General features: G+C 46.6%; 1 protein-coding gene across 1 annotated transcript in view; it reads left to right on the forward strand.

The window, feature by feature from the left end:
• Positions 1-23,684, forward strand: part of LOC135202108 (protein germ cell-less-like) — a 184,185-nt gene that overhangs the window by 55,183 nt on the left and 105,318 nt on the right. The window lies entirely within an intron of this gene.

Raw genomic sequence — 23,684 nt, forward strand, 5'->3', positions numbered from 1 at the left:
CGTATTGGTGCTGATAAGCTCTGGAAATCGGTTATCGCCGATTTTCACATAAGTGACTTACCAAACAATTACATTAGCTGTATGCTTTATTAACGTTTTCTTACCTGGCAGTAGAAAATTCAAATTCATGGCAGCGGTGGCGGCGCTGCCATCGTTTGTGTAGGTGATACAGATCCCGCCCACTTTCGGGAATACCCGATACTGGTGAGCTAAACTCTTCAATTTCATACAATCAACTTACCTGTCAGATATATACATAGCTAAGACTCCGTCGTCCCCGACAGAAATTCAAATTTCGCGCCACTCGCTACAGGTAGGTCAGGTGATCTACCGGCCTGCCCTGGGCGGCAGGACTAGGAACCATTCCCATTTTCTATCATATTTTCTCTGTCGCCGGTGGTATCAACATTGTTGTTATTACCTCCTGACTTAGATTCTTATTTCATCCTTTGATCATCGTTTCTCGGCTTTTTGGTGACGTATCTGGATCGTGTTTTTGGCATTCGCTACTGTGGACTGATTTTGGACTTACTTTTTGGATTTTTCTCAGTATGTCTGATTCAAATGTAAGTGTGAGAATGTGTGTGAATGTAGGCTGCAGGGTGAGGATACCGAAGGCTTCGGTTGATCCTCACACTGTATGTCGTAAATGTAGGGGGTTTCAGTGCTCTTCTACTAATACCTGTCATGAATGTGAGGGATTAAATGCAGAAGAATGGAAGACTTTAACTTCTTATTTGAAGAAGTTAGAGAGGGATAGGGTTAGACGTTTGAAAGGTGTGAGTACAAGGCCTATTGAGCCTTTTATTGATCCTATTTCTAATCCTGATGAGTTGGATTCTCCCTATATGTCAAATTCACAAGCTTTACTTTCTAAATCGGCCTCGGAAATCGCCGATCTGAAGGCTACGATTCATCAGATGAAGTCCAAAATGGCGGACTTACAAGGTAAGGCTAGTGAAAGTGATCATTACAGTGAAGTGAGTTCTCCCAGTGTTGTGGAGGGGGCGTTTGATCGTCCCTGCGACGCTCCCAGGCCTAGACCTCTTCCAAGCTCCCATGCCCAGAGGAGAAGGAAAGTCGAAAGCCTTAAGGAGGTCGTGGGGAATCCCCAACGGTCAGACATCCTTTCAGCAGGCTGCTCAGGGACGCTTTAGAAAAAGCGTCCTGCGAGAGTGTTTCTCATCCTCTCCCTCTCCCTCACCTAAACGAGGGTGGAAGGATTCGGATCTCTCTAGGCCTCTGAAACGGCATTTGAGAGAACCTGAATTGGATTCGAGCCCGGAGCGCTTCTCAGATGAAGCTCCCTCGTCTATTAAAAAGGCGAAGGTGGCGTCAGCGTCACCCTACGTGGACGTAGCAGAACGCTTTCCTGCTACTTCTCCCACGATTGAAGATGACGTGGGAGAAACTTCCAGGAAGATTCTCATGGCGGTGCAGGAACAGCTAGCCTCTTTGGTGGGAGTGTTAGCGAGGGATCCTCCTCGTAAGAAGGACGTTTCGCTTCCAATCAAGAAGACTCGTCCTCTCTCCCCTGCAAATCGAGAGGCGTCATGCAGACGTGAAGCTTCCAAACATACCGCAGAGGCTTCGGTTTCAAGATCAAGATTGAGGGAACCTTACGGCAGAAACGTAACGCCAGATAGACGTGAGGCGTCTTATAGGCGTGAAGCGTCATTCAAAGCGTCTTATAAGCGCGAGGCTCCAACCAAGGTATTGGCGCCAGTTAGGACGCCAGTTGAGAGCGAAGCGTCTTCCAGGCGCGAGGCGTCATCCAGACGTCAGCAGCCAGACAAGCGGAAGGCGTCAGCCAGGACGCTTGGTGGACGAGAAGCGTCATCCAAGCGGGAGGCGTCATCCTTTTATGGAGAGAAGCCTAGGCTGTTGGCGCCTTCCAAGAAGGAAGCTTCTATTAAAGCTTTGAAGAGGAAGGAATATCATTCCCTTAGTCCCTCTCCTATCAGGAGTTTGTCTCCCCCAGAGGAAAGACGTCCTGAATTGTTAGCGGAGACTCATCTAGACCCCGAGTTAGAAGTAAACTCGGAAGACGAGTATCAAGGAAGAGAAGGACTATCGAACTATAAAGTTTTGACAGCCTTGCTTCTTGAAGAGTATGGAGACGACTTGACCCCTGCCGCTCCTCCTTCTCCGTGCTCTCTTTTCTCGAGCGCAAAGACGAAGAAGTCTTCGTCTTTTCTTAGAATGAAGCCCACCATTTCGATGAAGAGGGCTCTTCAGTCCTTAAACTCATGGATGAAGTCGAAGGAGTTGGTCAGAACGGTCTTCTGCATGCCCCCAGCGAGACTAGCTGGTAAACGAGGCATTTGGTATCAGACGGGAGAGAATATGGGCATTTCTCTTCCGTCTTCGACAGAAGCGGACTTTTCGACCTTAGTCGACGCTTCACGAAGACAAAGTTTGAACTCTGCCCGTAACTTGGGGCATTTCAGAACTGGATCATCTCCTCAAGGGACTCTTCCATGTATTAGAAGTTTTCAACTTCTTAGATTGGTCCCTTGGGGTGATGTCCAAGAAAGCCCATGATTCTGAAGGACTCGAACCAGAAGTCCTTCTGTGTATTTTGTCTTGTATAGACAAAGCGGTACAGGATGGCTCGATTGAGATCTCCTCTTTATTTGGAGCAGGTCTTCTTAAGAAGAGGACAGTCTATAGTGCCTTTTTGACGAAAGCGGTCTCCCACTCTCAAAGGGCAGCGCTACTGTACTCTCCATTGTCAGACTTTTTGTTCCCTTCTCAGTTAGTGAGGTACATTTCTCGTTCATTAACTGAGAAGGCGACTCAAGACCTTCTTACTCAGTCAGCAAGGAAAAAGAAACCTGCTACTGCGACGGAAAAGAAAGGACCGAGTAGTACATCGGTTCAGCCCTTTCGAGGTGGCCCTACCTCCAGAGCTCACTCAAGAAGGAAGGCTCCTGAGAAGAGAGGTAGGTCTGCCTTTCGTCCCTTTAAAAAGGGAAAATGATGCTTCTCTCCTCCAAGCACCAGTAGGTGCCAGGCTCCTGGGATTTGTGGAGGCCTGGGCACGTATAAACACAGACGCTTCATCTATGTCTGTAATAAGGAAGGGATATCGTATCCCTTTCCTGGACAGTCCTCCCCTAACGTCAACACCGCGGGAACTGTCAGCCAAGTACAAGGATCCTGTGCTGAGGGATACTCTTCGATCGATGGTGGATCAGATATGGGACAAGAGAGCGATAGAACTAGTACTGGATCAAAACTCCCCGGGGTTTTACAATCGCCTTTTTCTGGTTGCGAAGGCCTCAGGAGGCTGGAGACCAGTACTAGACGTCAGCTCTCTGAACAAATTTGTTCAGAAGGAGAAGTTCTCGATGGAGACTTCTGCCTCAGTTCTTGCGTCAATGCGACAAGGAGATTGGATGGTGTCTCTGGATCTCCAGGACGCCTATTTTCACGTCCCGATCCACCCTTCATCGAAGAAGTACCTCCGTTTCATGATGGGGGGAAGGATCTTTCAGTTCAGATCCTTGTGTTTCGGCCTTTCCACAGCTCCTCAGGTCTTCACAAGTCTGATGAAGAATGTGGCGAGGTTTCTTCACCTCAAAGGTGTAAATGTCTCTCTGTATCTGGACGATTGGCTCATCAGAGCCAGATCAGAGAGACAGTGCTTGGTGGACCTTACGTTGACATTGAACCTGATCAGATCGTTGGGATTACTCGTAAACCTCGAGAAATCACAACTGACCCCCAGACAGAACTTAGTCTATCTGGGGATTCAGATAGATTCTCGGGGTTTTCGAGTATTTCCTTCGCAAGAGAGAATCACAAAAGGTTTACAAGTAGTCTCTCTCTTCTTAGGGAAGGAACAGACTTCGGCGAGGGAATGGCTGAGCCTTCTAGGAACCCTTTCCTCGCTCGAACAGTTCTTCCCTCTGGGAAGGCTGCATTTACGCCCTCTTCAATTCTTCCTCAAGAGGTCTTGGAGTTGGAAGACCGGACATCTTTCAGACGCCTTTCCCATTCCAGTGGAAATGAGACCACATTTGGAGTGGTGGTTGCCCCCTCTAAAGGAGAACAAAGGAATCTCCCTGAAAATCCTGAACCCAGACCTAGTGTTGTACTCCGACGCGTCGGAGAAAGGTTGGGGAGCAACATTAGGCTCGAAGGAAGTGTCAGGCACCTGGGAAGCAGCACAGGTGTCTTGGCACATAAACTGCAAAGAGCTCTTCGCCGTACACCTGGCTCTGAAGAGTCTAGAACCTCTTGTTTCGAACAAAATAGTTCAAGTAAATGTGGACAACACCACAGCACTTGCCTACATTCGGAAACAAGGAGGGACTCACTCCTTGTTCCTATACGAACTGGCAAAAGATCTTCTACTTTGGACGTCTCAGAGGAACATCTCCCTACTTACAAGGTTCGTTCAGGGAGAAAGGAATGTGAGGGCGGACAGGCTCAGCAGGAGGAACCAGGTCCATCACACAGAGTGGACCTTACACAAAGATGTGTGCCAAGATCTCTGGTCTCTTGGGACTCCTCACGTGGATCTCTTCGACACGTTCATTTCCAAAAGGCTGGCAGTCTTTTGCTCGGTTGTGGAAGACCCCAGAGCTCTGATAGTAGACGCCTTCCTGCTAGACTGGTCTCACGTAGACGTCTACGCTTTTCCTCCGTTCAAAATCCTGGGACTAGTGCTGAGAAAATTTGTGGCTTCAAAGGGGACGAAGATGACATTGATAGCCCCCTTTTGGCCGTCACAAGACTGGTTCATGGAGGTAGTGGAGTGGATGGTAGATTTTCCCAGATCCCTCCCAAGAAGGATGGATCTTCTCAAACAGCCACACTTCCAGAGGTATCATCAAAACCTCCCCGCTCTCGCTCTGACTGCCTTTCGACTATCGAAAGACTCGTCAGAGCGAGAGGGTTTTCTCGCAAAGTTGCAAGCGCAATCGCGAAAGCCCGCAGAACCTCCACTAGACAAGTATATCAGTCAAAGTGGGAGGTTTTTAGAAGGTGGTGCAGAACTAAGAAGTTGTCCTCCTCCACTACCTCTGTAGCGGAAATTGTGGATTTCCTTCTATTCCTGAGAGAAGAATCGCATCTAGCGGTATCCACAATAAAGGGATACAGAAGTATGCTTTCGGCAGTCTTCAGGAATAGAGGATTAGATCTGGCAGATAACAAGGATCTCCACGATCTCATAAGATCATTTGAGACGACGAAGTCTAAGGAACCGGTCCCTCCTAACTGGAACCTGGACGTGGTACTCAAGTTCCTGTCGTCCGAAAGGTTCGAACCTCCTCATCAGGCTTCGTTTCGGGACATTACTAGAAAATGCCTATTCCTATCATCTCTAGCTACGGCAAAGAGAGTTAGTGAATTACATGCTCTAGAGGATAAAGTAGGATTCAAGGGAGACTCAGCTATTTGCTCGTTTAAAACCCTGTTTTTAGCTAAAAATGAGAATCCCACGAATCCCTGGCCTAAGTCATTCGAAGTTAAAGGCTTATCGAGTCTCGTAGGCAGAGAAGAAGAGAGGTCTCTATGTCCTGTGAGAGCTCTAAAATTCTATCTCCAGAGAAAACACCAGATGGGAGGCTCTAGACAGGGTCTTTGGTGGGCGGTAAAAGACCCCACAAGACTGATGTCTAAGAATGCTCTTGCATTCTTTGTGAGGAACGTCATTACAGACGCGCATAAGATCTGTCCTGACGAAGAGTTCCGACTGTTGAGAGTGAAAGCTCATGAAGTGAGAGCAGTAGCGACGTCTCTCTCGTTTCAAAAGAATATGTCACTTAAAAACATCATAGATACGACATTTTAGAGATGCAACTCAGTATTTGCATCTCATTACTTGAAAGACGTTCGTGTGACCTATGAGAAATATTTTTTTCTGGGTCCTTTCGTATCGGCGGATACGATCCTGGGTATGGGAGCCAACACCAATCCTTAAGTATATACTTACCTTCTTTTTAGATATGTTCTAGAGTCTCTTCTAACAAAAAGGACTTGGTGCTGCACGGGCGGCCGTCTCTGTTGTTCAGTAAGAAACTCTTGTGATATCTAATTAGATGAGTATAAAATTTTTTTTTTTTTTGAAAATTATGTATGTGTGCGTATTGTGCTTTTTGAGTTATGGTTGTTGTGAAGAGTTCGGGGGATAACTCGGAACAATCTTTATTTCTAACATGTGGTTAGGATCAGGTGGTCGGGATTGGTTGTATGCTCCTTCATAAGGTGTATTGTCATATAAGTGGATCAGCACCCATTGACAAAGTCCTTTCAGGCTCTGCCGAGTAAGCGGATAAGACCCCATCGGCAGACCCACAAGAACTCTTGGCCATAGATCATATATCTCGCTAAAGTTTCTTGAGGTGATGCAGACTACTGGGCAAACACCCACGAAGTCTACCACCTATCAGGTTGACTTACCTCATTGTGTGTCGACAGGAGTTTCGACTAGTTTGCCTCATTTGTCTCGAGCTGTTTCAACTCGTTCGCCTCATTCGTCTCGAGCTGTTTCCACTCGTTCACCTCATACGTCTCGTGTTGTTTCGACTCCCAGTCGTTTGTTTTCGGAGAAGAACCGTATGACAGCCACGACTTCGACTTCGCCCAAGGATGATTTGAAGGCCAAACCCTTGCTAGAGGATTCGGCTTTGGGCCCCTTTAAACATCAACTTCAAGAATTGATGGTGTTTTTGAAGAAGACAACGAGCCAGACGGAAGAGGAAGACGGTCGGCCATCCTGTCGGAAGAGGAAACTCAAGACCAGGATTCGAAGCCCTCTTCTGCTTATTCTAGTCTGTTAAAGTCCCTTTTACACATGTATCCGGACTTTTTTGAACCAGCTTCACCTTCTTCCCCTCCGTCGATGTTTGTGAAGGATAGGAGATCAGCGCCTTCAGGGTTACCGAAACCAGTTCTTTCTCAGTCCTCGAAGAAAGCACTGAAGGAAGTAGAAGAGTGGCTTGCTAAGAAGAGGGAGTCAGGCAAGGTTTCGTTCGCCTTCCCTCCGTCGAAGCTGCAGAATAAAACCTACAGGTTTTATGTGACAGGAGAAGTTCCTTTTTTGGGAGTTTCTGCCTCCTCCCAAGGAGACTTCTCCGGCCCTTGTGGACTCTCACAGATGAGCAGCGTTCTCGGCTGAGAAAGTGTTGTTCTCTTCTTCACCCGAGTTAGATCACCTGGTGAAGAACTTATACAAGGTGATCGAAGTCTTCAGTTTTTTGCAGCATTAGCCAGGAAAATTGAAGATTGCCAGTCTCTGGATGAAGATTTTTCTGTGGACTGGCTCAATGTGTTGTCCTGTGCAGACAGGGCAGTGAGAGACGGTTCAGGGGAATTAGCCGCCCTATTCACTATGGGAGTACTCAAGAAGAGAGAACGGTGGTGCTCCTTCACATCTCGAGGAGTAACCACGAACCAAAAACCGGCTTTGTTGTTCTCCCCCCTGAGTAAATCTCACCTGTCTCCAGAAGAAACCATCAAGCATGTACTGTCGGACTTGAAGAAAAAGTCCACCAATGATCTTCTGTCTCAGTCAGCGAGAACACCTATGGAACCTCCAGCAACAGGAGCCAAAGCTTCCCCTCTACAAAAGCATCCCTTTTGAGGAGGTAAGTCGAGGTGGCAGCAGAGACCAAGGACTAACCTACGAACTACCTCCAAGTCTACCAAGAAACTTTCCTTTAAGACAGATAAATGATCGAAAGGTCCTTCCCAGCTCCTGTGGTTGCAAGACTCCACGACTACTGGGAGGAATGGAGTCAAAGAGGAGCAGAACAGTGGGTAATACAGGTGCTTTGAGAGGGATATGTGATCCCATTTACGCAGGATCCACCACTGTCCAATACACCTGTCTGTTTGACAGCATACTCGACACGATCAACAAGAGCTTTAGCTTTAGCCAAAGAAGTAGAAGAGCTCATCAGCAAAGAGGCCATAGAGGAGGTAACAGACACGAACTCCCCAGGGTTTTACAGCAGGCTCTTCGTAGTCCCCAAGGCATCAGGGGATGGAGACCTGTTTTGGACGTAAGTTCTCTGAACCTCTTCTTCCGGAAGACGAAATTCCGAATGGAAACCAGTTGATCGGTAATGTCAGCCATCCAACCGGGCGACTGGATGGTGTCTCTTGACATGAAGTATGCATACTTCCATGTCCCCATCCATCAGAACTCCAGGAAGTTCCTGAGATTCGTCTTCAAGAAGAGAGTCTTCCAGTTCAGAGCCCTCTGCTTCGGTCTGTCAACCGCCCCTCAAGTATCTACTCGGATTCTCGCTCCTCTGGGAAAGTGGCTACATTTGATGGGGATCAACACAGCTTTTTACTTAGACGACTGGCTCCTGAGAGCCAGATCCAGTCATCAGTGTGTGAAGGACTTGGAGAAGACGCTTACTTTGGCACAGCAATTGGGTATCCTAATAAACACGGAGAAGTGCCAATTGATTCCAACTTAGAGGATTCTCTATTTGGGGATGATACTAGACTCACTAGCTTTTCGGGTTTTTCTCTCCCCAAAGAGGATAGAGTCCTGCCTGTCGACAGTCCAGCAATTTCTGGTTTGCCCGTCCTGCTCAGCTTTCGAATGGATGAGCCTACTCGGGACCATGGCTTCAGTGGAGAGTTTTGTCAGGTTAGGACGCCTACACATGAGGCCGCTTCAGTTCTTCCTGAAAGCAAATTTGTTTGGGAAGACACAATCGAACTCACTAGTTTTCCCCCTGACGGAAGAGATAAAGATAGATCTTCGTTGGTGGCATTCGAGGGAAAGATTACAAGAAGGAATTTCCCTAGTCGTGTCGAACCCCGACCTGCAGTTCTTCTCAGATGCCCCAGACAGCGGATGGGGAACCCTCCTAGGAGACAAGAGAGTATCAGGTCTGTGGACAGAACGAGAAAAGACCTTGCACATCAATAGGAAGGAATTGAAGGCCATCCTCTTAGGGCTACAAGCGTTCGACCTTTCAGTCACCGGAAGAAACATAGCCGTCTACTCGGACAACACCACAGCGTTGTCATATGTACGGAAGCAGGGAGGGACCCACTCATTCTCTCTCAACAAGGTAGCCAAAGATCTCCTCACCTGGACGAACGAGAAGAGGATCACCCTTTTTCCAAAATTCGTGCAAGGGAGAATGAACGTGATAGCAGACGAGCCGAGTCGGGTAAATCAGGTGTTACCAACAGAATGGACTGTGAACGAGAGTGTCTCAGGACCTCTGGAAGCGTTGGGGAAGACCATCAATAGACCTGTTCACCACATCGAGGAACAATCGCCTTCCCATTTTCTGTTCTCCGATTCCAGAACCACTAGCGTGGAGAACAGATGCGATGCTGCTAGATTGGACCGGACTGGACGTTTACGCTTTTCCTCCCTTCGGGATGATAAGAGAGGTCTTAAACAAGCTTCAATCGCACCAGAATGTGACAATGACCCTAGTGGTTCCCGGACCTTCTCAATCTGCTGGTGGATTTTCCCAGACTACTTCCACAAAATCCATCGCTTCTCAGGCAACCTCATTTCAACCGATATCACCAAGGGTTGTCTGCTCTGGCCCTGACAGGATTCAGACTGTCAGGAACCTGGTCAGAGCAAATGGTTTTTTGTGAAGGGCGTCAGAAGCTATTGCTAGCTGCAGAAGAAGCTCTTCTGCTAAGCTCTACCAGTCCAAGTGGAGAGTCTTTAGGTCATGGTGCAGACGACATAGCATCTCTTCTTCTGAAACATCTATAACAGAAATTGCGGAATTTTTGTTATTTCCGAGGGACACCAAGAAGTTGGCCACTTCAACTATTTTCAAGCATAGAGGCCTCGACATCTCAAATACGGACATCGGTGACCTGATCAGATCCTTTAGTTCCTCCAAGATTTTCAAGCCTGAAAAAGTGGAATGGAATTTGGATGTAGTTTTAAGGTGGCTCAACGGTCCCCAAGTCGAACTGTTGAATTCGGCAACCTTGAGAGATGTAACTAGGAAGACACTATTCCTAGTCGCCTTAGCCACAGCAGGAAGAGTAAGCGAGTTGCAGGCGATGAGTAAGGAAGTGGGTTTTGCCCATGGCAATGCAGTTTGTTCTTATGTAACAGATTCCTTGCTAAAAATGAGGATCCTTCGAATCCTTGGTCCCATTCTTTCAAGATAAAGAACTTAACAGACTTAGTCGGGTCGGAAGATGAGGAACATACATTGTGTCTGGTCAGAGCCATCAGACACTACCTGACTAGGACAGAAACTGTGAGAGGAGAGTCAAACCGACTCTGGTGCTCAATGAAAGACCCGTCTCGGCCTCTTTCAAAGAATGCAATGTCCTTTTTCCTGAGGAGTTTGATCAGAGAAGCGCATGCCCAAACTCAGGAACATGCTCTTAGGGTGCTGAAAGTGAAGACGCACGAGATTCGTGCAGTAGCAACGTCTTTGGCTTTCAGACAAAATATGTCTCTATCCTCTATTATGCAAACAACATTCTGGAGGTCGAAATTGGTGTTTGCATCGCACTATTTGAAGGAGGTAGAATCTACTTACGAAAACTGCTTTAGATTGGGACCGTTGTCTGTAGCAGGAATGGTTTTGGGAGAGGAAACATAGGGGGACCCGGTTTTTTCCCTCATCTATCTCCTCGCCTTGAATTTGAGGTTTCATACAATCAACTTACCTGTCAGATATATACATAGCTAAGACTCCGTCGTCCCATGTATATATCTGCCAGGTAAGTATGTATGAAACTTTATTGTATCATAACAATATCATTTTTTTGAGTTTGTGGGAAGCCTGGAGGTACATGTACCTGAAGTACCCACCAGTTCTTATATCTGGTTAAGGGTATCATATGGTTTTTAGTCTAGGTGATGGTGTTGTGTGGATTTTATCTGGTCTTCGCCCAGGGCAAGGGCAAATTATTGTTGTTTTTGTCAATCATCAGTGCACTTCCATGATTGCAAAAATCCCACCATTAGTAGGGACGACCCTGGCCATTACTGCCAAGTCTCCTACATGTGATGAGAGCGCCTACCAGAGGCAGTATCTACCTGTAGCTGCTCTCTCACAAGGTAAGGTACTGCAAACATTATTTATAATGTGAGCACATGATTATTGTTTTTCGTTCATAAAGCTGTCCATATACCCACCTTCCGGGTAATGTGGAGTCGGCTAATGTAATTGTTTGGTAAGTCACTTATGTGAAAATTATATTTTAATGATAAAATAAGGTTTCACATATACTTACCAAACCATTACATAATCAAAGCCCTCCCTCCTCCCCACAGATGGACGTTGTGGTTCAACAAATTGAAGAGTTTAGCTCAGCAGTACCGGGTATTCCCGAAAGTGGGCGGGATCTGTATCACCTACACAAACGATGGCAGCGCCGCCACCGCCACCGGGAATTTGAATTTTCGACTGCCAGGTAAGAAAGCATTAAGAAAGCGTACAGCTAATGTAATTGTTTGGTAAGTATATGTGAAACTTTATTTTATCATTAAAATATCATTTTCGCTTAGCATCAAGTCGTTAGAACAGAACCCCCACCGATAACCGGGGAATGCCTGTAGTACTATTTTTTCACGTCAATTTCTATTATATGCTTATTTAAGGATGAACAGTAGCTACACTATTGAAAATCAGGTTTTGGATTAGGAAAACCCTACTTTTGGTAGCTGCATTGAGTCCTTAAACCCACCTGCTTTCCCTGACAACAAGGCATGGAAATCTATGGTGGGTGTTTTCTCTCCAGACCTGGTGAGTAGTGGCAAACATGTCTGACTTGTGCACTGCTGCCACATCTGTATGAGGAGGGTGAATGGAAGGTAATTGCTGTAGGTAGGAGAAAGAGCCAAGACCAGCTGTAAGAGAGTTCTTTGATATTTTTTGGTCTGTCTTATGGGGTCCCTGGAGGGACCATAAGGGTAACACCTTTGTGGACTCTCAGCAGATACCAAAGGTTGGTTTTTCCTGTGTCAAAAATTTTATTTTTATGATAAAATTAAGTTTTATATACACTACTGACCAAACACATATTACATAGCTGAAATCTGCCTACCATGGAAGTCCAAAATTCAAATTCACAGTGGCCCTACCATCGCTTGTGTAGGTTAACAGGACCTGCCCATTTTTGGGATTGCCAGGTACAACTCAGCAGAGCTTCAATTTATTTGAGCCGCAATCCTCATCTGTGGGGAGGAGGTAGGAATGATTATGTAATTGCTTGGTAAGTAAATATAATATTTTATTTTTTGTATGCAACTTACCAAGTAGCTACATAGCTATAGTTTCTCTCTGTCGGCAGCTAGAATTTTTAAAATTCACAGTAGCGTTATATTGTTTTGGCTAGGTGATACCCCCCACCCACTACCAGGGGAGAGAGAGAGACCAACTCAGTATTGAAAATTAAGCAACAGTGTTCAGCTGCAACAGAATTTTTTTTATTTGTTTACTTCTAGTTTGATGACTTTGGAAGTTTTGGTGAAATATTTTGGTAGCCATTTTGGCAGTATTTAGTTATAGACAGGAATTATTTTGTCAAAATAGTCAATTTTGCCCTTGGATTAGACTTTGTCTTAGTTTTGAGTTCGTTAGTATCTTGGCATGTCCGATACTAGTTCTCAAGGTACTAGGCATTGCAGACAAGGCTTATTAAAGTGTGTTATGATTCGCATTCAGTTTGCAACAATTATAGGGGTCAACCTTGCTCTCCTAATTTGACTTGTGGGGAATGTTGTTCAGTGGGATGCTAAAGCTTGGAAAACTTTAACCAGTCACTTAAATAAGTTAAAGGGGTAGGAAGAGGAAAGCAGCTTCTAGGGCTAACAGTAAGAAGCGTTTAGCTAGTCAGGATATTCCTGCTGGAAATGTCTCTTAATTCTCCTGATCAACCTTCCCCCTCAGCTATTCAACCTAATCCTAACCCTGGCTCTCTTGCACCCGAACCCGATGCCATTGCCAGCCTCGAAGTGCGAGGGGACCAGAAATTTTCAATTATGTTACAGGTGATGGAGAAGTCTGTCAAGACCTTAATGGATAATGTAGGTGGTGAAGTGAGTGCCAGTGCTAGTGTTGTGGAGGAGGTGGCTGTTCATCCCACTTATTCTCCTAGGCAAAGGTCCCTGTCAAACTTCCCAGCACCTGGGAGGAGGGACACTGGCAGCCCAAGGGATGTCAGTGGGTCTGCCCACGACCAGTCATCCCCTGAAGTGGTCCTGTTGAAAAATCCAAGGTCGCAACAGAGCGCCATTGGGAAGGCGTCTCTAAGGAAGTGTCTCATCTTTCCAGTACCCCAGGCACCAGTGACACTTTGTAGATGAGTTTTGCCCACTGAAAAGGAGGACTCATAATGTGTCACCTTCTTCTGTCCCCCCATACGAAGGCCAGTGTGTTACAAGAGGACTAGTGTCCTTGCAGCTTCTAGGACAGCCCAGAATGCTTTTCACATGACGACGACATGTTAGAGGGACAGTGTGGTAAGAGGATATTCTCCTCTGAAGATTTGATCCTTGTCAAGGAAGTCGTCCTCTGGGTGCCAGTCTGATGAGGTCGGACACAGGAAAAGTTCTGAGCGTCCATTGGCGCTGTATCTTTATCCTTCTGTGCTCCCTTCTTCAGATGGATCCTTGGTATGTGTATCTAGCTCTAAGAAGCGTGAAATCCCTGAGCATCTGTTGTTGCCTCTTTGTCCCTCTTGAGCAGAAGAGGACTCTGTCCTGCCTTCTGTGTCTTCAGTAATTCAAGAGCGCCCATTGGCATCAGATCTTCCCTTAGTATTAGAGTGCCCACTGGCACAAGAGCACCCTTTAACACATGAGTGACCATTGGTGTGAAATTTCCCTCTAGTACAGGAGCTCAATTTAGTATAAGAGCACCCATTGGTGCCAGAGCTCCCACGAGTGCCCGAGCAACCATTGGCACCACTGGATCAGATTGTGAGTGTTCAGTAACCTACTACTACAGCTATCGGACCTGATTTCCCTAGTGTTGCAAGGTATGGCTGTCTCTTGTTTCTCTGGCAGAAGAAAAGGAAGAAGGAGATAAGAATACAAGTCACTTCTTCACTGTTTTCTAAAGAATTTCTCTGACTCCTTCTTGCCAACGGCCCCAGCTTAGCCAGTCTTCGTATACAAGAGATAATTAAGTAGATTCTTGAAAGTTGCCCAAGCTAGTTCCCTCTTTTTCAGCTCATAAGGCATTGAAGGCAGTTAATCTTTGGCTTTCAGAGAAGAGGGAACAGGGAAAGGTTAATTTTTATTTCCACTGTCACATCTTTCGACTAGAAGATATCTTTGTTATGATACCGGAGAGGCTCTCTCTTTGGGTGTGTCTGCCTTTGCCCAAGGAGACTTTTCTGAACTCATAGACTCCACAAGAAGATCAGCCTTCAATTAGGTTAGAATATTGGCACTGGATGAGGATTCTTTTACGGACCTGTGAGGCATAGTTTCCTGCCTGGATAAAGATATCAGGGATGGTTCCTTGGAACTGGCCTCTCTCTTCATGTTGGGCATTCTTAAAAAGAGAGAACTTTGGTGTTCTTTCACCACCAAAGGGGTGCCTTGGACACAGAGGTCCACCATTCTTTACTCACCTCTGGAGGATACAGTGATTCCGGAGAATACTGTGATTCAGGTTTCTTCTGACATGCAGAAGAAATCAGGACAGGATCTTCTCTCTCAGTCAGCCAAGCGACCCTGTGATCCAACTCCTAGCTCATGTCCTTCTCCTTCCACATGCGCTCAGCCCTTATATGGCAGGGGAGTCTCTAGGTCCTTCCCTAGATTGAGGGGAACAGTACGCTTCACCCCTCGAACCATTAAGGCATCCCCGTCCAAAGTCTCTGCTAAAAAGTGAAGAGGCAGTCCTCTCTGCACCTGTAGGAGCAAGCTCCACCAATTTTGGTTGAAATGGGAAGCAAGAGGGGCAGAACTTTGGATCATAAAGGTCTTGAGAGAAAGCTACAATATTGCGTTTGAGAGCGTTCCACCCTGATAGCTTTGACAGCCTACTCGGAAAATTCAGAATGATTCATTGCCCTGTCGAGAGAAGTTTCATCCCTCTTGCAGAGCAGATCTGTTAACTCTCAGGTTTTACAACAGACTATGTATGGGATTCAGCTGTGTAATTACTTGGTAAGTTTTGTATATATAAAAATTACATTTTTGTAATAAAATAAACTTTTATAAACATACCTATCAAATAATTACAGAATCAAAGCCTTCACTCCTCCCTTCTGATGGGCATTGTACATAAACAAATTGAACTATTCAGCTGTGTTGTATCTATCCTTCCCAATGGTGGGCGGGGCCGTGTCCCCTACGCAAAAACAAAAGAAGTACTAACGCGATTTTCAACTTTTTAGCTGCTGCGTTAGTTTGAAACTATAGCTGTGTAATTACTTAGTAAGTATGTTTATAAAACTTTATTTTATAATAGAAATGTCATTTTCATACAATGAACTTACCTGTCAGATATATACTTAGCTAAGACTCCGTCGTCCCCGACAGAAATTCAAATTTCGCGCCACTCGCTACCGGTAGGTCAGGTGATCTACCTGCCTGCCCTGGGCGGCAGGACTAAGAACCATTCCCGTTTTCTATCATATTTTCTCTGTCGCCGGTGGTATCAACATTGTTGTTACTACCTCCTGACTGGAATTCGCTTTTCAAGACTTTTTTGATCATCTATATTGGATTTCTTGGTGACGTACTGGATCGTTGTTTTGGCATTCGCTACTGTGGACTGGATTTGGACTTGCTTTTGATTTTTCTGATAGAATGTCTGATTCAAGTGTTAGTGTGAGAGTGTGTGTGAATGTAGGCTGCAAGGTGAGGATACCGAAGGCTTCGGTTGATCCTCACACTGTATGTCGTAAATGTAGGGGGTTTGACTGTTCTTTGGCTAACACCTGTATTGAGTGTGAAAAGTTGAATGCTAATGAATGGAAGACTCTAACTTCTTACTTGAAGAAGTTAGAGAGGGATAGAATTAGACGGGCTGCACAAAGGAGTGTGAGGACAAGGCCTATTGAGCCTTTTTCTGAGTTTAACTCTCCTTTTATTAATGAATATGATTCTCCCTATGTATCTGAATCCTCACAGGCTTTGCATTCGGATTCGGCTTCGGAAATCGCCAATCTGAAGGCTACTCTTCGTAAAATGAAGACAAAGATGGCGGCCATGCAAGGTAAGGCAAGTGATTGTGAATTACTTAGTGAAGTGAGTGTTCCCAGTGTTGTGGAGGGGGCGTCTGACCGTCCCTGCGATGCTCCCAGGCCTAGACCTCTTCCAAACTCACATACCCAGAGGAGTAGGAAAGTCGAAAGTCGTACGGAGGTTGTGGGGAATCCCCAACGGTCAGGCGTCCCTTCAGCAGGTTCTGTTTCGTTACAGTCTGCTCAGGACCGCTCTAATAGAAGCCGTCCTACGGTGATTGTTTCTCGTCGTCCGGTTCTCCTTCACCTAAACGAGGTGGAAGGACTCGGATCTTTCTAGGCCACTGAAAAGGCATTGGAAAGAGCGCGCGTTCGACTCGAGCCCGGAACGCTTCTCGGAGGAAGCTCCTTCTTCTATCAAGAAGGCTAAGCTGGTTTCGACGCCTCCTCGAACAGTATTTGAGGATCGCACTCCTTCGAGTTCTCCTGCTTCTTCTATTGAAGAGGACGCTGGTGTGGCTTCCAAGAGGATATTGCTTGCAGTACAAGAGCAGATAGCCTCTTTGGTTGGAGTTCTTTCGAGGGATCCCCCTCGCAAGAAGGACGCTAGACTCCCTATTAAGAAGTCTCGTCTTCTTTCACCGGCCAGACGTGAAGCGTCCTCCAGACATGGGACGTCTTCCAGGCGCGAAGAGTCGTGCAAGCGTCAGGAGCTATCCGAGCGAGTTGCTCTAGATAAGGATACGCTCAGGTGCGAGGCGCCAGCCAGGCACGAGGCGCCAGTTAGGCGCGAGGATTCAGCCAAGCGCGAGGCACCAGCCAGGCGCGAGGATTCAGCCAAGCGCGAGACGCCAGCCAGGCGCGAGGAGTCAGCTTTGCGTGAGGCGCCAGACAAGCGCGAGGCGTCAGCCAGGCGCGAGATGCCAGCCAGGCAACAAGCTCCAGCCAAGCGAGAAGCGCCGCAGCAAGCAAGCGAGGCGCCAGCCAAGCGCGAGGAGCTTTCCAGGCGTGAGAAGTCAAGCAGACGCGAGACTTCTTTTAGACTTGAGAGAGAGTCTGTTCACTCTATGAGTCCCTCTCCTAGTAGGAGCTTGTCACCAGTAGAGAGAGAACGGGATGAAGATCCTCTCGTTCTTCAGGCCGATTCTCCACAAGGTGTAGAAGGAGATTCGGAAGAAGAGGGTAACGGTAGAGAAGGAGTCTCTAACTATAGAGTTCTGACAGACCTTCTTTTGCAGGAATACGGAGATTCTTTGACTCCTGCGGCTCCTCCTTCGCCTCGATCACTGTTTTCGAGTGCGGTTGTACCAAAGTCTTCGTCGGTCTTGAAGATGAGACCTACGATCTCTATGAAGAGAGCGCTACAGTCTTTAGACAAATGGATGTTGTCAAAGAAGGATCTGGGCAGAACCACCTTCTGTATGCCTCCAGCCATACTTTCTGGCAAGAGAGGTTTCTGGTACCGAACTGGGGAGAACATGGGCCTTTCTCTACCAGCGGCAGCCGAAGCGGACTTTTCAACCTTGGTTGATTCATCACGGAGACACGCTTTGAATGGAGCTCGTGTGTCTTGGGCGATTTCGGAGACGGATCATCTCCTCAAGGGCCTCTTCCATATTTTGGAAGTGTTTAATTTCCTAGACTGGTCCCTTGGGGTGATGTCTAAGAAGGCTCATGACTCTGAAGGTCTAGACCCCGAAGTCATTCTGAGTATTCTTTCTTGTATTGACAAGGCAGTACAAGACGGATCGGGAGAAATCTCCTCTCTTTTTGGAGCGGTACTCCTTAAGAAGAGGAGTATTTTTAGTTCTTTCTTAACCAAGGCGGTTTCTCCCTCACAGAGAGCAGCCCTGGTTTTCGCTCCCATGTCTGACTTCTTGTTTCCTTCTCAGTTAGTGAAGGACATTTCTCGATCACTGACTGAGAAGGCGACACAGGATCTTCTCCTGCAGACTGCAAGGAAGAAGAGACCCCTTGTTTCGGTTGACAAGAAAGGACCGACTTCTACGGTTCAGCCCTTTCAGAGCTCCCTCTAAGAGAAGAGGTCCTGAGAGGAGAGGTAAAGCTTCTTCCCGTCCCTTTAAGAAAGGGAAGTGAGACAGACAACCTCCAAACACCAGTGGGTGCCAGGCTTCTCGAATTTGGAGACGCCTGGTCACTCATAAACTCGGACGCCTCTTCGATGTCCATAATCAGGAAGGGATATCTTATCCCCTTCCAGGACAGTCCTCCCCTAACGACCATTCCGCGGGAACTGTCAGCCAGATACAGGGACCCTGTACTGAGGGATACTCTTCGTCTGATGGTGAATCAAATGTGGGACAAAAGAGCGATAGAATTAGTTCTAGAGCAAAACTCTCCGTGGTTTTACAATCGGCTTTTCCTGGTTGCGAAAGCCTCGGGGGGCTGGAGACCAGTACTAGATGTCAGCGCTCTGAACAAGTTCGTTCTAAAGGAGAAGTTCTCTATGGAGACTTCGGCCTCAGTCCTGGCGGCTTTGCGTCAAGGAGATTGGATGGTGTCGCTGGATCTCCAGGACGCCTATTTTCATGTCCCGATTCACCCTTCGTCGAAGAAGTACCTCCGTTTCATGACGGGGGGAAGGATCTTTCAGTTCAGGGCCTTGTGTTTCGGCCTGTCCACAGCTCCTCAGGTCTTCACAAACCTGATGAAGAATGTGGCGAGGTTTCTTCACCTCAAAGGCGTCAACATCTCTCTATATCTGGACGATTGGCTCATCAGGGCCAGAACAGAGAGACAGTGTTTGGAGGACCTTTCTTTGACCCTAGACCTGATAAAGGCGTTGGGACTACTCGTGAACCTCGAGAAGTCACAGCTGATTCCCAGACAGAACTTGGTCTATCTGGGGATTCAGATGGATTCTCGGGGTTTTCGAGTATTTCCTTCGCAAGAGAGAATAGTGAGAGGCTTGGAAAAAGTCTCTCTCTTCTTAGGGAAAGAACGGACTTCGGCGAGGGAATGGTTAAGCCTTCTAGGCACCCTTTCCTCGCTCGAACAGTTCTTTCCTCTAGGAAGACTGCATCTTTGTCCTCTTCAGTTTTTCCTAAGGAGATCTTGGAACTGGAAGACGGGACTTCTCTCTGACAGTTTTCTCCTTCCAATCGAGATGAAACCACACCTGCAATGGTGGTTGTCCCCTCTAAAAGAGAACAAGGGAATTTCTCTGGAAGTTCCGAACCCAAGCCGAGTGTTGTATTCAGACGCATCGGAGAAAGGTTGGGGAGCAACACTAGGACCGAGAGAAGTGTCAGGCACCTGGAAGGCAGCACAGGTGTCCTGGCACATAAATTGCAAAGAACTTCTAGCAGTTCACTTGGCGCTAAAGTTCTTCGAACCCTTTGTGACAAACAGTGTGGTCCAAGTGAATGTGGAAAACACTACAGCCCTGTCCTACATTCGGAAGCAAGGAGGAACGCACTCCGTGTCTCTATACGAGATAGCAAGAGATCTGCTAATTTGGACCTCACAGAGGAACATCTCCCTCCTGACAAGATTTGTTCAGGGTACGAGAAACGTGAGGGCGGACAGACTGAGCAGGAGAAGCCAGGTCCTTCACACAGAATGGACTCTTCATTCAGAGGTGTGTCAGAGTCTTTGGGATCTTTGGGGCACTCCTCACGTAGATCTGTTCGCCACATTCCTTTCCAAAAGGCTGGAAGTCTTTTGTTCAGTGGTGGAAGACCCAAGAGCTCTCGTGGTCGACGCCTTCCTGCTAGACTGGTCTCATGTGGACGTGTAAGCTTTCCCACTTTCCCCCCTTTCAAAATCCTGGGACAAGTGTTGAGAAAGTTCGTAGCGTCCAACGGGACAAGGATGATAGCCCCGTTTTGGCCAGCACAAGATTGGTTTGCAGAGGAGCTGGAGTGGACAGTAGACTTCCCAAGATCCCTTCCAAAAAGGATGGATCTTCTCAGACAGCCACACTTCGAGAGGTTTCATCAAAACCTCCCCGCTCTCGCGCTGACTGCCTTTCGACTATCGAAAGACTTGTCAGAGCGAGGGGTTTTTCTCGCGAAGCTGCATTCGCTATCGCTAGAGCCCGCAGAGCTTCCACTAGACGAGTCTATCAGTCGAAGTGGGAGTATTCAGAAGGTGGTGTAAGTCTAAGAAGTTGTCCTCCTCCAGTACCTCTATAACTGAAATCGCTGATTTCCTTTTGTTCTTGAGAGAGGTCTCTCACTTATCTGTATCGACGATCAAAGGATACAGGAGCATGCTTTCGGCAGTCTTCAGAAACAGAGGCCTAGAGATTGCTGAGAATAAAGATCTTGCACGACTTGATTGATCGTTTGAAACGACAAAATCTAAGGAACTAACTCCTCCCAGCTGGAACCTGGATGTAGTTCTCAAGTTCCTTTCGTCTGACAGATTTGAGCCTCCCCATGTAGCTTCGTTCAGGGATATAACAAGGAAATGCTTGTTTCTCCTATCTTTGGCGACAGCCAAAAGAGTTGGGGAACTTCATGCCCTGGAAGATGAAGTCGGCTTTAACAGAGACTCGGCCTTCTGCTCGTTTAGAACTCTTTTTCTAGCGAAAAATGAAAACCCATCGAATCCCTGGCCCAAGAGATTCGAGATCAAAGGCTTATCGAGTCTAGTAGGGAGAGAAACAGAAAGGTCTCTTTGCCCGGTAAGAGCCTTGAAGTTCTACTTACAAAGAAAGAAACAAATGGGAGGCTCTAGACAAAGTCTTTGGTGTTCGATTAAGGACCCCACAAGAATCATGTCTAAGAACGCATTAGCTTTCTTCATTAGGAGCGTCATTACAGATGCTCACAAGTTCTGTCCTGACGACTCTTTTCCACTTTTAAGAGTAAAAGCCCATGAAGTTAGAGCAGTGGCGACGTCTCTCTCTTTTCAGAAGAATATGTCGCTAAAGAAAATCATTGATACGACATATTGGAGGTGCAATTCGGTATTTGCATCTCACTATCTTAAAGACGTTCGCGTGACCTACGAGAAATGTTTTTCTCTGGGGCCTTTTGTATCGGCGGATACGATACTGGGTACGGGAGCAAACACCAATCCTTAACTTTGTACATACCTTCTACTACATATGTTCTAGATTTCTGCTGACAAAGAGGGCTCGGTGCTGCACTGGCGGCCAGTCACTGTTGTTCAGTAAGGAACTCTTGTGATATCTTTTAGAGGAGTATAAAAATTTTTTTTTGAGAATTTTTGGATGAATGCGTTTTCGTTTCGAGTTATGGGTTGTTTGTAATGAGTTCGGGGATAACTCAGAACAATTCTATATACTAACATGGTGGTTAGGATCAGGTGGTCGGGATTGGTTATGCTCCTTCACAAGGTGTGTTGTCATAGAAGTGGTCCAGTACCCATTGACAAAGTCCTTTCAGGCTCTGCCGAGTAAGCGGTTCATATACCCATCGACAGACCCACAAGAACTCTAGCCATAGATCTAATATCTCGCTAAAGTCTTGAGGTGATGCAGACTACCGGGCTACAGCCACGAAGTCTACCACCTATCAGGTAGGAACCAAGGTTTTTCTTTTATACCTACAACATATGTTGTTTACCTGTCTATTCCATAGTAGCTGTCTCTGACCCTCCACCAAAGGGTGCCAATCAGCTAAGTATATATCTGACAGGTAAGTTCATTGTATGAAAATGATATTGTTATAATACAATAAAGTTTCATACATACTTACCTGGCAGATATATACGATTAATGGCCCACCCAGCCTCCCCGCAGGAGACAGGTGGAAGAGAGAAAATATGATAGAAAACGGGAATGGTTCCTAGTCCTGCCGCCCAGGGCAGGCAGGTAGATCACCTGACCTACCGGTAGCGAGTGGCGCGAAATTTTAATTTCTGTCGGGGACGACGGAGTCTTAGCTAAGTATATATCTGCCAGGTAAGTATGTATGAAACTTTATTGTATTATAACAATATCATTTTTTATTCTTAAAGTCATTATGTTTACTAGTGGACATAAGGCACAAACAGATTGAGTCTCTTTGCTAAATTGATCCTTTCTCAAAAGTGGGCAGAGGCTAGTTACCTACAGTACACCAAAACAAAAGAATTGCTACCACAAATTTAAAATTTTAGCGGCTGTACTAGTTGAAACTATAGCTATGTAAGTACTTGGTAAGTATATATGTATAAAACTTTATTTTATTTACAATTTTTGTCATAAAAAAAATCATAATTTTTTTATAATAATTTTTAGAGTGTTCATGAAACTTACCTGTCAGATATATATATAGCTGTATTTTTCCGAATCCGACAGAAATTTAAACACTTACGACACACGCAGTGGGAGTCAGGTGGTTAGTACCCATTCCCGCCGCTGGGAGGCGGGTATCAGGAACCATTCCCATTTTCTATTCATAATTTTTCTGTCGCCGGTGCTGTAAACAACGTTTGCAGCACCTCCGTCCAGATTTTGGAAACTTACTAGCTACTTGAGTATCCCTTTTGGTTTTTTCTTTGGTATCTGAATTGGATCAGTGGCTTGGCACACATTGACTTTGGATTGATTTGATTTTGGTTTTGATTTTTCTTTGATCAAGATGTCAGGGTCTAGTTCAACTAGCGCTAGATTTTGTTCTATGTCCGAATGTAGAGGTAGGCTACTGAAAGCTTCAGTAGACCCACATTCTGTTTGTAAGGTTTGCAGGGGGAATGAATGTACGTTTGAAAGTCGTTGTAAGGAGTGTGAAAGATTAACAGAGTCTGAGTGGAAGGCGTATGAAACCTATCTTAAGAAACTTGAGCGAGATAGGTTTAGGAGGTTTTCCTCCAGGAGTGTTTCAGGTAGGCAAGATTTTAATGATTCTCCTGCTAACCCTCCTTCTGTAGATTATGCTCCTACCCCTGTAGTGTTGCCTCCAGCCCCGGAAGCAGTGTCGGTAGAAGGTAATACTTTATCGCTAATTCTTGAATCGATTCGTAACTTAGAATCAAAAGTGTTAGCTCTGGAGAGCAAAAGTGAAGAAAAGTGCAGTGAAAGTGCCCCTTGTGTAGTGGAGGGTGCATCAGATCGGCCTCATTCCGCCTCTAGACCTAGACCTCTGCTTGACTCCCAGGTTATGGGGAGAGAGCATATTGAAAGTCGAAGGAGGGTTACGAGGAACCCCCACCGATCTGGCATGCCTTCGGCAGCTTCTGACGAACCTACCCAGACTGCCAAGGAGCGTGCGCGTGCACGTCTTCTCAAGGAGTGCTTTTCCTCTTCGGAAGCTTCCTCCCAGCGCAAGGGGTGGAGCTCTCATGCCGCATCACGTCCGCTGAAAAGGACGGCTCGTGTTTGGGACGCTTCACGTCCAAGTTGTTCTCCGGAACTTTGCTCTTCGCCTGATAGTGCGTTTGCTGCTTTTCCTCCGCAGAAGAAGCGTAAGGATTCTTCGGAGGCGGAGTCTTTCCTAGATGATTCTTTCGAGCGCCGCAGTCGCTCTAAGGTGCGTGAAGTGGCGGTTCCTGGGAGTAGGAAGAAGGCGTCCCCTCGCCACTCGCCTGCTCACAGGATCAGCCCCTCCCCAGAAAAGGGGGCTTCACCTACATGCAAGATTCTCCAG

This window comes from Macrobrachium nipponense, chromosome 23 (assembly GCF_015104395.2).
Source record: "Macrobrachium nipponense isolate FS-2020 chromosome 23, ASM1510439v2, whole genome shotgun sequence".
NCBI lineage: Eukaryota > Metazoa > Arthropoda > Malacostraca > Decapoda > Palaemonidae > Macrobrachium > Macrobrachium nipponense.